Raw genomic sequence first — 14,806 nt, 5'->3', positions numbered from 1 at the left:
AAAATATAATTAACATATTATTTTTTAAGATTAGAAATTATTGTATAATTAGAACTAATCTATTAGTTAGTATGATGGAGGAAGTATCTCTTTTTGTTTCTTCTTCCTGTAAGTCAAACCAGTTAAAGGATTTAATTAAAAGAGGTAGCTGACTTTGATTCTTATATGGTTTAAGTAGCAATTTGCCCCTTGAATTTGTTGGTCGGGTCCAAATCACTCGAAGATTAATTTCTTTGCTCAATGGATCTTAATATTTAAAAAGATGAAATACATTTACTAAACTCCGAGAGCATGAAATACATTTACTCTCTCTCTCGTCTCTTTTTTCTGATTGGAATGCATATTTATTGTTTGTCTTTTAGGTTCTTTGTTCAAGAGTGCCTTTTTAGTTCCTTTTTCCTCTTTAGAATTGTAGTTCTGAAGTTTTTGAGTGGGCGGTTGTGGTGCAGTTATTCAGAGAATGAAGAATCTTGTGCTCAGTCAACCTCCTAATTTGCAGATGTTCCACTCGAAGAAGATTCTAGTTGGTAGACTCTTTTCCTTTTGTAACGTATCTGGGTTAATGATGAAGAGTCATCTCGAAAAAATTTAGAAGTTAGAGAACGAGTTTTTAGTTTAGAAAAGAAATTAAAATACTTATATTATCTTGTTTGACTCTCTCAGAGATTAAAAGAAATAGGTGTTGGTCCTTGGTTTATTTTCAATTTTCTCTTGGTTTTTTTATGGAATGGCTGGTTGACACGCTTATCGATCGTATTTCTTAAAGTGCCTTTTCTAGGTTTCTCCATAACCTTCCCCTGAGCAAAGTCAACCTAAAAAATGCGAGAACTACTGGAAAATTATTTGTTGGTTTTATCAAGGTGGAGACTATTACACCTTCGAGTTTATTTTTAACATGAAGGTTAGGTCTTAGTTAGTCTTGATCAATAAAGGCCTACTCAGTTCTAGAATGACAGGAAGAAGCTCCTAGTTTGATTGGATCCATTTCTAATATGAAAAGGCTTCAAGAACTCTGCTTTCTTTAGCGAAGAATAGGCATATGAATCCTCGCTCTCCTATTTGTACTGACATTTCGGGTGGTGACTCTAATTTTTTTCTATGGTTACATGATCATTGTATTCTAGATCTCTAGACCGAATGACTCTTTTTGAAATTGGCCTAGTATGAAAAACAGTTTCTCAACACAGTGAGGAGGTTGCAAATCACTCGAGGCCAGGTCAAGATTAATCATTGTGTGAGTTTGAAATAGAGTTCATTAATTAATTCAATTAGTAGGAGTAGGAATGTATATTTTCTTATAGGATTGTAGGATTGAATTTTTAGATTAAGATTAGAAATGTATTAAAGTAGTTAATTAGATGAATTACCAATTAATACCGAGTATTTTTTAGTTAGTTCAAAAATTTTCCATCCCCTTCGCCATATAGTAGGAATGTGTAAGTGCAATAGTTTTTAGACTTAGGCCCCAAGTGATTTTAAACCACTTCACTACGTTGAGAAACCGCTCTTCATACTAGGCTCCTTTTAAAATGAATTGTTTGCTCTAGGGAACCTAGAAGACCACAATTATCATGTTATCATCGAAAAAGTGGAGTCGCCACCGAAAAATATCGACATAAATAAGAGAGTAAGGATACACAACTTTATATCCCTTGTGAATAGCCTAATATTCCCCTCTTCAGTATCACATTGAAGGTTTGAAGAGGCATCCCTTTCTGCCTAGGCTCACCTAGATTCCACTAAAGTAAATGAATCTTTTTCTAGCTTAATCAAATTACATTAATCTAGTCAATTCTACTTATTTTAAAAGTATGAATATTTTCTTATCTAATTTACTGTGATGTGAGCAAATAATTCTAACCTAATTGGTACCCCCAACTAATCCTATAAGTTGCACTCAAAACTCTTACATGCAAGGTGACCAAATTAGAGTATAATTTTATTACCTAAATCTAGGTGCCAAATTCATTTTAGCTTAGCATTTTAAAAATGAACTATGAGGCATACGAAGCTTACATTGGTAAGCTTTGTTCATCTTATGTTAGGCATGTGGGGTGATCACTCATAAATTCTAAGTTGGTTTTATATTCCCTTATAGACATGTGTGGTGAAAACCTAAAAACAATAAAAAGAACATACATAGAAGGGGGGAGAAAAAAGAAATCCAGAAAGGGGTTAAGGAGGTCGGGACGATTAAGGAAAATTAATTGCAACCATGGCTTAAAAGCCTCAAAACAATCAAATAAGAAAAACTAATTAATTAACTAAACTAATCCTAAAAGTCTAAAGAAGACCGCTTAGGATCTCTAAACCAGATAAGTAGAATCTGTCATTATGAAAAGATTTAGGTTAGTAAAGGACATTAACAAATAAAAATTGCAAATAAACAAATAAATTATAAAATAAAAGAAATTAAAAGCGAATTAAGAACAGCTATAAAATAATATTAGAACTACTGGAAAAGAGATAACAGAAAATAAACTTGCATTTGAAATAGCACAATCAGTAATAAATTAATAAACTATTAAATTTAATACTTCCACCGACAAAAGAAGCTAAACCAACAAAATAAAGTGTTATAATATTATGACTATTGTAATGGAAATTTTAATTATCTTCAGTTATAAGCCATATTTTCTTTAATAAATTTTATTAGATTCTAATGGACTCGTAATTACTACTCATATGTTTGTTTCAATTCAAACTACAGACAATTATAATCCAGTAATATAATTTGAACTCATTAAGAAATATAAAAAGAAAGAAGTAAAGATGATAAATTTAAAATAGACATAATGTTGGAAAAGAAACAGCCTATTACTATTACCGGTGGGTATGGGTCTTGAAGTAGCAGTTTTTCTTCTACAATGCCCCGAAAGTACCCAATTTATCTAATTATGATGGATACAAGTGATAAAGGAAGAATGCAGACAATTAAAGGACTTAAAAAAGACACAAAAGTATTGTATAACTTAGTTTTTATTGCAGAGTCACACTTGTAGAAATTTGTAAAGTCTACTAATATTGTTGGTATTCTTGATAGGAAAGGAGAAAAGGAAACATCAATTAAAACTGTTGGTATTTTACAATTCACAAGTGGAAGATCCACCAATCAACAGAGGAAATAATTGATCATATGGAAACAAGATAAATCAATTCTTTTGTTATTAAAATATTAAGATTGCCATATCCATGCGCATTGGTCACATCATAATTTGAGCAAAAGTAAAGATATAAACAAATGATGCATGGAGAAAAAACCTCTAAAATTCATTTACGAGTACAGAAATAGGAAATACTTACAAATGAAAAATGTAATTGTCAGAAATGTAAAAGGTTTGAAATTGGGTTCCACCCCATAATCCAGGGTCTGTTATCTATTGGTAGTGCAAAATTTAGCTCAAATGGAATTCTCATAGAATCCTACAAGCTTTACCACTATCTCAGCACTTTCATTTAAACGTGAAGTCAACCTCTTTGCCAGAAACTCTCTTTCACGTCTCATTGCTCGAGCTAGTTTAAGCAAGACATAAAAGAAAATTAGTTTAAGCATTCAATGGATTATTAACAGTTGCAAGTAATGTGTCAGTTCGTGTAAGTTCGTAGGCTAAAAAAGAGAGAAAAACCTTGACGATAGAAATTGTAAGCTCATCTCCAACATGAGGAGCAGGGCTTGAATTACCAATTTCTGCCAAATGCCGCTTCATTTGCTTCCAGCTTAATGACCTATAGAGAAGACAGATGAAGAATATGAAAATGAATTTCCTGATACTAAGTTACTACGTAAATTCAAATGAAAATAACAGGCCAACATAGTAGTAGAGAACCAAAGGAACTGCAAATACTATACCTAGCAAACAAGTAGCTACTTTTGGTATTGCAGTTTGGCAACATGTTCCTTCAATTCTGTCACATAAGCTCTTATGCTTCTCACATTCTCCTCTGCTGCATTCTAAACCACCTTCTGCATTTTCTTCGTATTAATTGAAATAGAATGACGATAGCCTGGAGTTCCTTCCTTTGATGAAACGTCTCCACATATTGTAGAAGTCTCTTTCACAGGCTCTGGCTGGGTCTCACCGGATATGAAATGAAGTCTTCATTTTCCGGTGCTCTGTTTTCAATCTCATTTTCCAAAACTTGCCGGGAAGCTGAAGTCCCGGTAGGGTACATGACCACTTCTTTTCGCAACACTGCAAGGAAAAAGAAATTCAGTATGTAGTCAATAGGAATCAGACAAGTACTCATTGAACTTGCTTAGATGGCTCTGACAGTATCACTTAGGTGTTATCTTATAATCCATTACAACATGCAAGTATCGATATGACGAAGGATATATTCTACATGTAAAAGTTGGAGACAAAAGCAAGATATGAGTTAAAACTTGACAATAAAAAAGTATGCTAATATTCAAGTCTGACCTGAGCTTTCTTATCACAGTTGTGATTTCTTATCATAGTTGTGAGAGTTATCAAACTAAAATTGATATGATCGCCTTCTCTGAGCCTCGCCCCATCTGCATGTGTCTGTGAAGCTCTTTCACTTCCAGCAAGGTCTACAAAATTCTGAAAATCATGGGTGATTTCAAAAAGGCCAATGCAAAAATACAGTTCTTCACTAGTCACACATACTTATAAGATGCCTCAAATGCTAATCATTGGTTGTTGTTTCTTCTACCAACTTCTCGACCACAGCACCTTTCTGCACATGAGAACCACAAAATATAGTCAAGAGAACACCTATTAGAAAATCTACTCATTCAGAAAAAAAAAAGAAAGAAAGGAAGAAGTCATCTAAAAGCTTGAGATTTTGACCTGATTCTGAGTTCAGCAGGTCCCTGACATTCTAATAAAAAATTCTTAATCGTAAAGTCTCTCTGCGGGGTCTGCACCCAGGCCAGTACTCAAAGTTCGGTTAGTGAAGTTATAAAAGGAAACTACAAAATCAAGTGATTTATATTTTCCACCAATAATAAGCCTCCTTTGTTGTCTAATTATCATAATAATTTACAATTTTGATAAGCAGTAGCAACAGATCCAGACTAAGCAATCGATAAACTCGTCTCAAATAAAGAAATTAATTCAATCGCAAGAAAATTTAAGAAGAAAAAGAAAGAAAATAGCATCTAATATAACAAAACAGCACCAAAAGTTTTTAAAGGAAAAGTAAAAGGAAAGTTAGTAACAAAGAGACAAATCATTTGGTAAGTATAACCTGCCATTTCTAAAATAATCGTATCCAATTTACATAGAGGAAAAGATCATGAAACACAGCATTTCCTTCAATTTGTAACCATTTAAAGCTTCGATTTTAAGGAAATAAATTCAACAAATAAAAATAATACTCACGGAATTCTTAAGATAAGTACAATACAGATCATTGAAAGAGAGAGAGAGAGGAGCATTAAGAGAGAGAAAGAGGGAGGAGCGTTTAGAGAGAGAAATAGAGAGAATTGAGGAGGAAGAAGAAGAGATTTGTTTGTCTTTCTATGAAGAAAAATGGACAACTTGTGTTGTGATCCAATATATATACCATTTGGATTTGTGAGCCCCAACGGCTAGTTTCTTCTAATTTGAATTACTTTTTATTAGCGATTGGCATATTCTTCTAATGTGGTTGCTTGCATTTAATCGCCGATGCTAGCGGAGTGGGTCTTTTGTCAAAGTTTTGAAAATGCGGATCTTTATTATGTGAGGTTAATTATTCTGTGAGGTTAATTAATTTCTGTCCAGAAATTTTGCACATATGCCCTCTACAACATTTCTTTTTTCTTTTTTCTTTGCAAGCTAATTCAATAGTCTTTTTTTTTTAACCCAACAAGATTAAGAATGACCACAGATATTTCATCTATTTAAGAAAATTTATATCCAAATTCAATTAAAAAAATATATATCTAAATCTATTTTAAATTCATTTAAAAAATTATTTTTGATGTTTAAATTTGTCTAAATTCGAATAAAAATTACATATAAATATACTATTTGAACTCCTTAAAAACTCATTTAATATATATAGCTATAAAATAAATTTTTGGATATTTAAATAGATATTGGATATCCTGCCCATTAAATATCTCTTTACATAAATATTTAAAAAATTAAATAAGTACTCGTTTACAATAATTAAATTCTAAGATATATTAATAAAAAGTACAAAATTATACGTAATTTTAAACAAAATCTTTTAATTTTATTGTTAATTATTTTATTTCATACACGATATATATGTATATCATTTAACCGAGTATCAGATACTGTATCTGTTTTAATAATCGTGTTTGGAGCAAGTATTTGAGCATTCATATTCAAACCGACACGTATAAATTACTCGAACATGTTACATAACAGTCCAATCGAGTCAGGTACCTAAAAATATCGGTCTAACTGCGATTTCTAAATAAATTTTAAGATTTAACATCGTTTAAAAAAAATTGTATTATCTTATCAATAGATAAGCTAACGAGTTTCATCATTTATTTATTGAAACTTAGACTGCATTGTTTTTGGAATTACCTTTATAATATATTGAAAAGAAAATATATGATAGCAATTGTTACATGTAATAGTTGGCATGTAATTTCATTTAAGTTCTTACATCAAAAAATAAAATAAAAGAATTAGTTGCATATACTAATTTCAGCAAGGTCTTAAGTTTAAGTTCTTTTTTTTTTCATATTTGTAATTCAAAATAACTTTTTAGCATTATAATATAATCATATTTTCTAAAATTTGGTAAAATAATTTACATTATCCTTAATACTATAGTTTCTCTTATATTTTTAAAATATATATTTTACTAATTAATAATATTGCATTGCTCAATTTTGTTAATTTTATATTATTATTAATAACAACATTCTCCTATCAAAAGAATATATCTAAATATTAATACATTTGTATATAAATATGAGTTAATTACTATTATCTTACTAAAATCTGGACAAATTTACATGTCCAATTTTGCTTTTTAAGAAGTACAATAATGCCTCCATAATAGTTGCTCTCAATTAATTATTAATTCTTTTTGTCATTTTTTTCTTATCAGTCAAAGAGCTTAATTTAGTCTTTATAATGGAAAGTTAAATTCAATTCTTAAACTTATTATCAAGTGTTAAACTTTTTTAAAATAATTAATATTATTAAATTTTTCTAATTTCCTTGAATTATTTTATAGAAAAAAATCATAAGTATATCTTTTTTTATTTATTGATTTGTTAGAAAAATCATAGATAACTCATTCAATTATTTATTACTTTTTTAGTAATTAATACACGTAATGAAAATAATATATACAACTAAATTCAAAAATAAAAAATAATTCAAAGTTAAATTAATATACATAATGCAAATAATTTATGCATCCAAATTAACGAATTTGATATCAATTTAATTTTTTCAATATATATCATAGGGGATACATCAAACTCAATTTTAATTACCAATTTTAGTAATTAGAAAACTAAGATGCTTGCGGTAATGGTAGTAAGTGTTGGAATTAGTTGTGTATGAAAACAATAGAAATAAACTGAGGTTTTCAACTATTGAAGATAAAAGATAACAAAAAAACTAATTCTTCTCATTAAAACTAAACGGAAAAGGTATACTTTTTGCCCTAATGTTTAATGCGATAGTGAATTAGCCCTTAACTATTTTTAAACGTAAATAAACTCTTAAATTATCAAAAACCTATAATTTAAGCTTTTCGACGTAATAAAATAATTATCACAGTTACTTAAAGTTGATGTGGCTAATAATGAGTCTATTAGATTTACAAAATAATTATCACCATTAATTCTCCTTTTCCTTGTTCTTCTTCTTCTTTCTTTCCCTGTAACATTTAAATTTAAGAAGAATATATCTCATAAATGAAATTGCTTGTATTATTTGATATAAAATTTGTAATTTTGCTACATTCTTTATATGGAACGAGTCCCAGAAGCATGTGTTTAATTCGTCAATTTAGTATAGTTCTATTCAGATTGCAACAATTCATTGTTATGATAAAAAAGGATATTAGATTTCAACCAATCATACAGTTTCTAAGTGTTCAAAATTGAGTCTTGTTTTAAGACCTCCTTACTGAATGACAAGTATAACTTAGTTGGCCACTATATTTTTCTTTTTCCAGTCAGAGGAAAGGTTATTTACACTAGAAAAAGTTGCAGCCAAATGCAATGCACCCATACACACACACATATAAACACACGTGTGTGTATATATATATATATATATATGTATGTATGTATGTATGATACTTAATTCCTGAAAACAGTTCTTTACAAAGATTCATGTTTGACTTGTACATAAAAGAGAGCTTTAGAGAAACCAAAATCTTGGTTTCTCTCTGGTGGAAAAGAGAAGCAAGAAAGGAAAGACCACCTCTTCAAAAGCAATTATACTTCTTTATACATCAATGCTAAGAGAGCTTGTAATAAGTGGTTATAAAGGGTTACATATGACCCAAAACAACAAAGAAATTTTCTTGTTCTACTTTGTGTTTCATCGTTTAAATTCAATGTAGTAGGTTTGGGAGGATGAGCTCTTAATAATCTCTTGCTGCAATTATAGTAGAAAGTAACAACAAAAGAAGCAATAAAGAATTAGAAATCCAAGTTCAGAAAACAAGAATATTGAATATGAGTACTAGTCCTATTACATAAATGGCCTGAAACTAATTTATATCAGATATATAGGTGATCAACTGTTCTCATTAGTTAGATTAGTGTTTCATGGGCCTCTCTATTGAGATCAATGAATATGCATGGCCTTAAACTAAGGTTCTTTGTTACATCCGCGATGGTGGTGGTAAGTGGTAGTGGTAACAATGGCCGATGATGGTGGAGGTCCGGTAAGGCTAGAAAAAGTAATTGCACTTTTTTAATTTATTTTAAAAATTATTTTTTATTGTTTACTGTATTATGTATATTATTTTTATTTTATTTTGGCCATCCATAACATCCTAACACTATTTCATCATCTATTTGATTTGTATTTATTCCAATTAATGTCGAAAGGGATGCATATTTATACCTTGAACTTTGGTCATTTAATCAGTAAAAATACTCTAACTTTCAATTTAGGCTAATAGACACTCGAACTTGCTCTTTTTGTGATATTTTAACACTTTTTGACATTGTATCATCATTCAATACGTCCACGTGTATTGCATAAAAGACATTTAAATATTACCAAAATAAAGTTCATGTATATGTTAGGTTAAATTGAAAGCTAAAGGTGTTTAGATATTACAAAAAAAAAATCATGCGTCTGTTCGATTCAATCGAAAGTTAGTGTTAAATTGACTAATCGATATAATTTCAGGGACGTAAATATCTTTTTATAGCTATTTTATAATAATCACCAATGATATTCCTATTCATGTTACGATTACCTAGACCGAGTTTTTGGAGCAGGTTGATTAGCAGTACCCCAAACATATAGATTGTAATGCATAACCTGAATAGCTATAGGTGTTAGCCCCATTTGGATACTCATGTAGTTTTTAAGGCCATTAAAATTATATATCATCAAGAAGTATATTCAAAACTCTGCTTATTTTTTAGCATTAAACACTCTTTATGTTATTATCACCGTTAAAGATTGATTATTATTAGATCTTTTTGTTTAGATGCTTAGACAACTCTCTTTTTCTCTAATTTAGACTAGTTCTTTTTATTCGTGGGAGTTATTTTTCGTAATTTTGCTGCTCTTGTGTGGCTTTTTTTAATTGGTTTTAATAACACACATAAAAATAGTGGCTATATCAATTAGAGGAAAGTATAAATACATATAGTATTTTTTTAGTGAAGAAGATATGTGACAGCTTGGCCTAGAAAAATGATCCGATGAGGGCAAAAGTTGACGCCACGGTAAGGATAGGATGCTTGGACAAGGAGCAGCTTATGACAGGCTTCTAGGATAGCAACACTCTAAGGTACGGGGTACGTGAATGAATCGTATTGCACATTGAAACAGGGCAGAGAATGGTTAATAACATAAATGTAAAGAGTTGGAACTAATCACATGAGAAGCCTTTTCGTTATTTGGCTGTAGGGTTATAGGAACTCCAAAGTTAAATCTGCTTGATTCGAAGAAATTTCAAGATGAGTCTCTAGGATCTCGAATCCGCCAAGGCGATAAAACTGTGAGGCCAATGGGTACCAAATCAGACAATACCTCATTGTGATCTGGTTCTAGATTATTAAAAATCGTATCAGAGTAGGACTCCCCTAGTAGATGTGTGGTTCGAGGACAAACCAGGAGGAAACTGGTGGACATGTGATAGTCTGGCCTAGAGAAATGATCCGATAAGGGCAAAAATTCTAGCAGGCTTCTAGGATGGCAACACTCTAAAATACGGAGGCAAAAATGACTTACATCATTTAAAAAGCTGACTTGATTACATGACAGTGATTAAAACTAATTTACTCTTATTACATCAATCTTTTAAATAACGTTAGTCGTCAAGATATCATGTAGTTTGTGTTGTTCGTAAATAGAGGCAAAAATGACTTACGTCGTTTAAAAAGCTGACATGATTATATGGTAATGATTATACTAATTTACTCTTATTACATAATATTTTTAAATAACATTAGTAATCTAGAATGAATGCAATAGATGAGAGAGGAGTTGAAGAGAAGAAATAGGAGAAATGATAACGGTAATGTGCAACTTGACTCACACATAAGCTTAAGATTCATTAATGAGTTGATGTGTCTAGTTGAATGAGTTGGAAAAAAGCTTAGGTGTTGTACCGTCAACTTTCCATTTATCAGTCTTAATAGCGTTAGATGATAATGATACTCTAATTAAAGTCCAAGAGGTTTAATGATACAAATTAAGATTTATAAACTTTAATGACACTAGCCCTATGAAGGACTGTGCGTGTAATTTACCCCTTCTTTTATTAGTTAACTGTTGAAATTACATGGAAATAATATATATTTCCCTATAATGGTAAAAACACTAGCCATGTGCATATTTCAAATTTTACTATTTTAACAAAAAAATTAGTCCTAATAAAATACTAGAACTAAAATACCAAAAATATTAGCACTAAACTATTTTATTAAGAAGGTGCAAAAGTTTATATGATTAATTAAATATTGTTAAAAAAGAGGGGGAAAAAGGAAAATAATAAGCACAAGATTAAGATGGCAAGTCTTTTTCACTAAACTCCGGGAGCATGAAATATATTTACTCTCTCTGTCTCTCGTCTCTTTTTTCTGAGTGGAGAGTATATTTACTATTTGTCTTTTAGGTTCTTTTTTCAAGAGTGCCTTTTTAGTTCCTTTTTCCCCTTTAAAATTGTAGTTCTGAAGCTTTAGGGTGGGTGGTTGTGGTGCAATTATTCAGAGAATGAAGAACCTTTAGTGCTCAGAGAAGACCTTTTCAACCTCCTAATTTGCAGATGTTTCACTCGGAGAAGATTCTAGTTTGTAGACTTTTTTTCTTTTGTAACGTATCTGGGTTGATGATGAAGAGTCATCTCAAAAAAATCTAGAAGTTAGAGAAGGAATTTTTAGTTTAGAAAAGAAATTAAAATACTTCCATTATCATGTTTGACTCTTTCAGAGATTAAAAGAAATAAGTATTGTTCCTTAGTTTATTTTCAATTTTCTCTTGGGTTTTTATGGAATGACTGGTTGACACGTTTATCGATCAACTGTATTTCTTAAAGAGCCTGTTCTAGGTTTCTCCATAACCTTCCCCTAAGCAAAATCAACCTGAAAAATATGAGAACTACTAGAAAATTATTTGTTGGTTTTTATCAAGATGAAGACTATTACACCTTCGAGTTCATTTTTAACATGAAGAAGGTTAGGGTTTCGGTTGATATGGATCAAAAAAGTCTTATTGGGTTCTGGAATGACAGGAAGAAGCTCCTAGTTCAATTGGATCCATTTCTAATATGAAACTCTTCGAGAACTCTGCTTTCTTTAGGGAAGAAAAGGCATATGAACAAATTAATATTTCTCAAATTTTATTTTTATTTTAATTATATTAAACTTTCCTCTTTAATTTTCTATTACCTTTTTCAAAGTTCTTATTTATTAGTCATTTTAATAATTTCTAAACAAAGATGAAACTGTTGCTCTTTGTCACCTTTGCTGGAATTTCTATTAGTGATTGATCAGGGAGGTTTTAAATAATAATTATTGTATCACGGTTGTGTGGATTGTTGATCAGGGAGGCTTTAATAATATAATTGCTTATCGGTGAATTGTTGTCGTTTATATTTTTAATGACATAGATATTAATTTAATTATTTTTCTCCTTTTTTATTAAGTGCAGCATTACTTATTCTTTTAAAAGAATTTCATAAAAAAAAACAAATATTTTATTTTAATATTAAATTAGTATTCTTAAGGAATTTAAGAAATATTTTAAATAGTTATCTATTTATTTGTAAAAGAAATACAAATTAAGTTATTTTAAATTAAAATTAGAAAAATAGTAAATAGGATTAACTAAATAATAAAAAGTTAATTTAATCTATTCATTTTAAAATTAAGAGTTTGTGAAAAGTTTTAAATTTGAGTTGTGAATTTAAGCTGTACTTCCCGCCCTAATCAGACCGTTTTTTTAGGGTAGGCTGTCACAATTGGCCGACAAGATATTTAAATATTATATAAAATCAAATCTAAGTGTGCATTAATTCAAATTTCAAAAAAATGCTATCAAAGTATTAATATAATTAAATTAATCAATTTTAAATCTCTTTAAGACGAGTGCACGTTCTTATGAAGATAAATTACATGCAACTCTGAAAAATTTACACCAAATTATATCGTTTGGATGAGCATTTAAAAACAACAACTACACGATTTGTGGTGAAGCTATTACATCAACAAATCATTGTTAATTTTTCTTTTCCTTTTTGCTCTCTAGTCAAATCTAAAATTACTTTATCTACATATTATTCACATTAAACCTAACACCATTCTTCTTGCTATCATTGTAGCAAAAGCCCTATTTGCCATATACACCAAAATTCATGCTACAATAAGTCAATTTCCATAATAAACTTTATTATTGACTCAATTTATAAAAAATTTCAAATTAAATAAAAAAAGATTATTGTTTGGGTCTAATAAAAAACAAGTCATCAAGTCATATAAAATCAATCAAACACCAGATAAAATATTTCTCAAATTTAGTTTTATTTTAATTTTATTAAACTTTCCTCTTTAATTTTTCTATTACTTTTTTCAAAGTTCTTATTTATTAGTCGTTTTCATAATTTCTAAATATTTTTAAGCATAGCTATTATAAAAATAAAAAATAAGTTATTAAATAATTTTTATTAAAATAAAGAAAAGATAATAATTTTATTTTAAAAAATCGATTATAAATATTATTTCATATTATGAATCATGTCAAAAAGACAATATAAAAATAGAAATAACTAAAATACTTTAAAAGAATAATATAAAATTAATATGAATATTTTATTAAATAAAATAAATAATTTAATATAAAAAGAGAATTTAAAGACAAACTAGAAAGTTATTTTCTTTATTGGAGAAAACAAGAAAAGTAGATAATTTTATTATGCATAAAATGATATTTTTATGTCAAAAATGAGTTTTACAGTTGAATGTGATCTATTTTAAGAACAAATGCCTACCAATTAAATATAAAGTATTTTTTATTTATTTTTATTTGCAATCTCACTTTAGGTGGGGATAATTTTTCATCGACTAATATAGAAATCTTTTTACAATTTTCGAAATTACTTATAAAAGTATAAATACAAATACACTGCAACCTAATTAGGAAAAAGGACATCCCTAATTATTCCTGATTAGAAAAGATTTTACCGTTGAACGAGTAATATTAAGCGTCCATTTTCAGAAGAGCATCCAAAACCTTCTTTTCCCTTTTCCTTTCACCCAACTGTGAAACCCACTGCATCAGAATCCTGCGATTCTCCTAGGGCTGAAATCCTCAATTTCAGTATTAATCAAAATGTCTTTCTTCCGTTCCTTGTTTCTGTGATGCTATTTGATTTCTGATTCTTCTGTGGATTGAAATGAAAATATAGTTCATACTGGGGAAATGGGTTTATTCTCAACCACTTGACATTGCTGTAGCAGTCATAGAATGAAGAGAAGAAAAGAGTAACTCTAGGCTTTCTAAATCTAGCATCTCATTTCGTAGTTCCTAGTGCTTATTCTTCAATAGGTTTAATGTGCGATCAATTTCTTTAATTTCGACTTTCTATTGGCAAGATGAAATTATATATTTTTGTCTTTTTGTTTGTTTTTCCAATTGTTAGAGCTTTTCATTTGTTATTCTTGAAAAAGATACAGGAGAATGCCCTTTTCATTTGTTACACATTAGGCACTCTTCTTTTATTCCATTCAATTTCGTGAAAAAATAAATATTAAGAAGAAATTGTAGTTCAAAAGCTCCATGATAAGAGCCTGGAGAACTGTTGATGTTAATGCAGTTCAGCGACATCGTTTCTTCATTTGATAATGACGACTCTAACGCTTCCTCGCATCTGTAATCCTTCTCATGGTACAATTCTTTCTCGGTCCTAAAGTTCCTAAATATAAAATTAATATTTGAGTTTTCTCTTTCTTCATTTAGCAAATAAAACCATGTGGCAATGCCGACATGAAGGAGAGGTGCAATTTAATCACACAACTCATGTCTAAAGTGATACCCAAAATTATCTTTTATTATTACTCTGTCAACTAAATTGCAACTAAATTTGTTGATTTTTTTATTTTAATTTTTCAGATTTCAGCTTCTTTTCTAGATGAAGCGTTGCTCTTATGTTCTGCATTGGTGCA

The 14,806-nt window shown here is 29.6% G+C and overlaps 2 long non-coding RNA genes across 5 annotated transcripts; one reads left to right on the top strand and one right to left on the bottom strand.

The window, feature by feature from the left end:
* Positions 1–3,148: 3,148 nt before the first annotated feature.
* LOC107262333 lies at positions 3,149–5,931 on the bottom strand. Of its 4 annotated transcripts, none has more exons than XR_007217249.1 (6): positions 5,349–5,931; positions 4,815–4,885; positions 4,422–4,701; positions 3,851–4,193; positions 3,627–3,726; positions 3,149–3,513 (listed from the first exon to the last, which is right to left on the bottom strand). It is a non-coding gene; the product is annotated as an uncharacterized LOC107262333 (long non-coding RNA). The 4 variants fall into 4 exon arrangements; XR_007217250.1 differs by having other exon boundaries at positions 4,422–4,565; positions 4,632–4,701; positions 4,815–5,929; XR_007217248.1 differs by having other exon boundaries at positions 4,422–4,555; positions 4,632–4,701; positions 4,815–5,927.
* A 7,830-nt stretch (positions 5,932–13,761) lies between these two features.
* On the top strand, positions 13,762–14,802 carry LOC107262137. The gene is made up of 3 exons (XR_001536027.2): positions 13,762–14,528; positions 14,601–14,669; positions 14,754–14,802. It is a non-coding gene; the product is annotated as an uncharacterized LOC107262137 (long non-coding RNA).
* Positions 14,803–14,806: the final 4 nt, after the last annotated feature.

The sequence above is a fragment of the Ricinus communis genome, chromosome 9, assembly GCF_019578655.1.
Source record: "Ricinus communis isolate WT05 ecotype wild-type chromosome 9, ASM1957865v1, whole genome shotgun sequence".
Taxonomy (NCBI): domain Eukaryota; kingdom Viridiplantae; phylum Streptophyta; class Magnoliopsida; order Malpighiales; family Euphorbiaceae; genus Ricinus; species Ricinus communis.
Note: the sequence above shows the minus strand (reverse complement) of the source record. Positions and strands in the feature narration are given on the sequence as shown.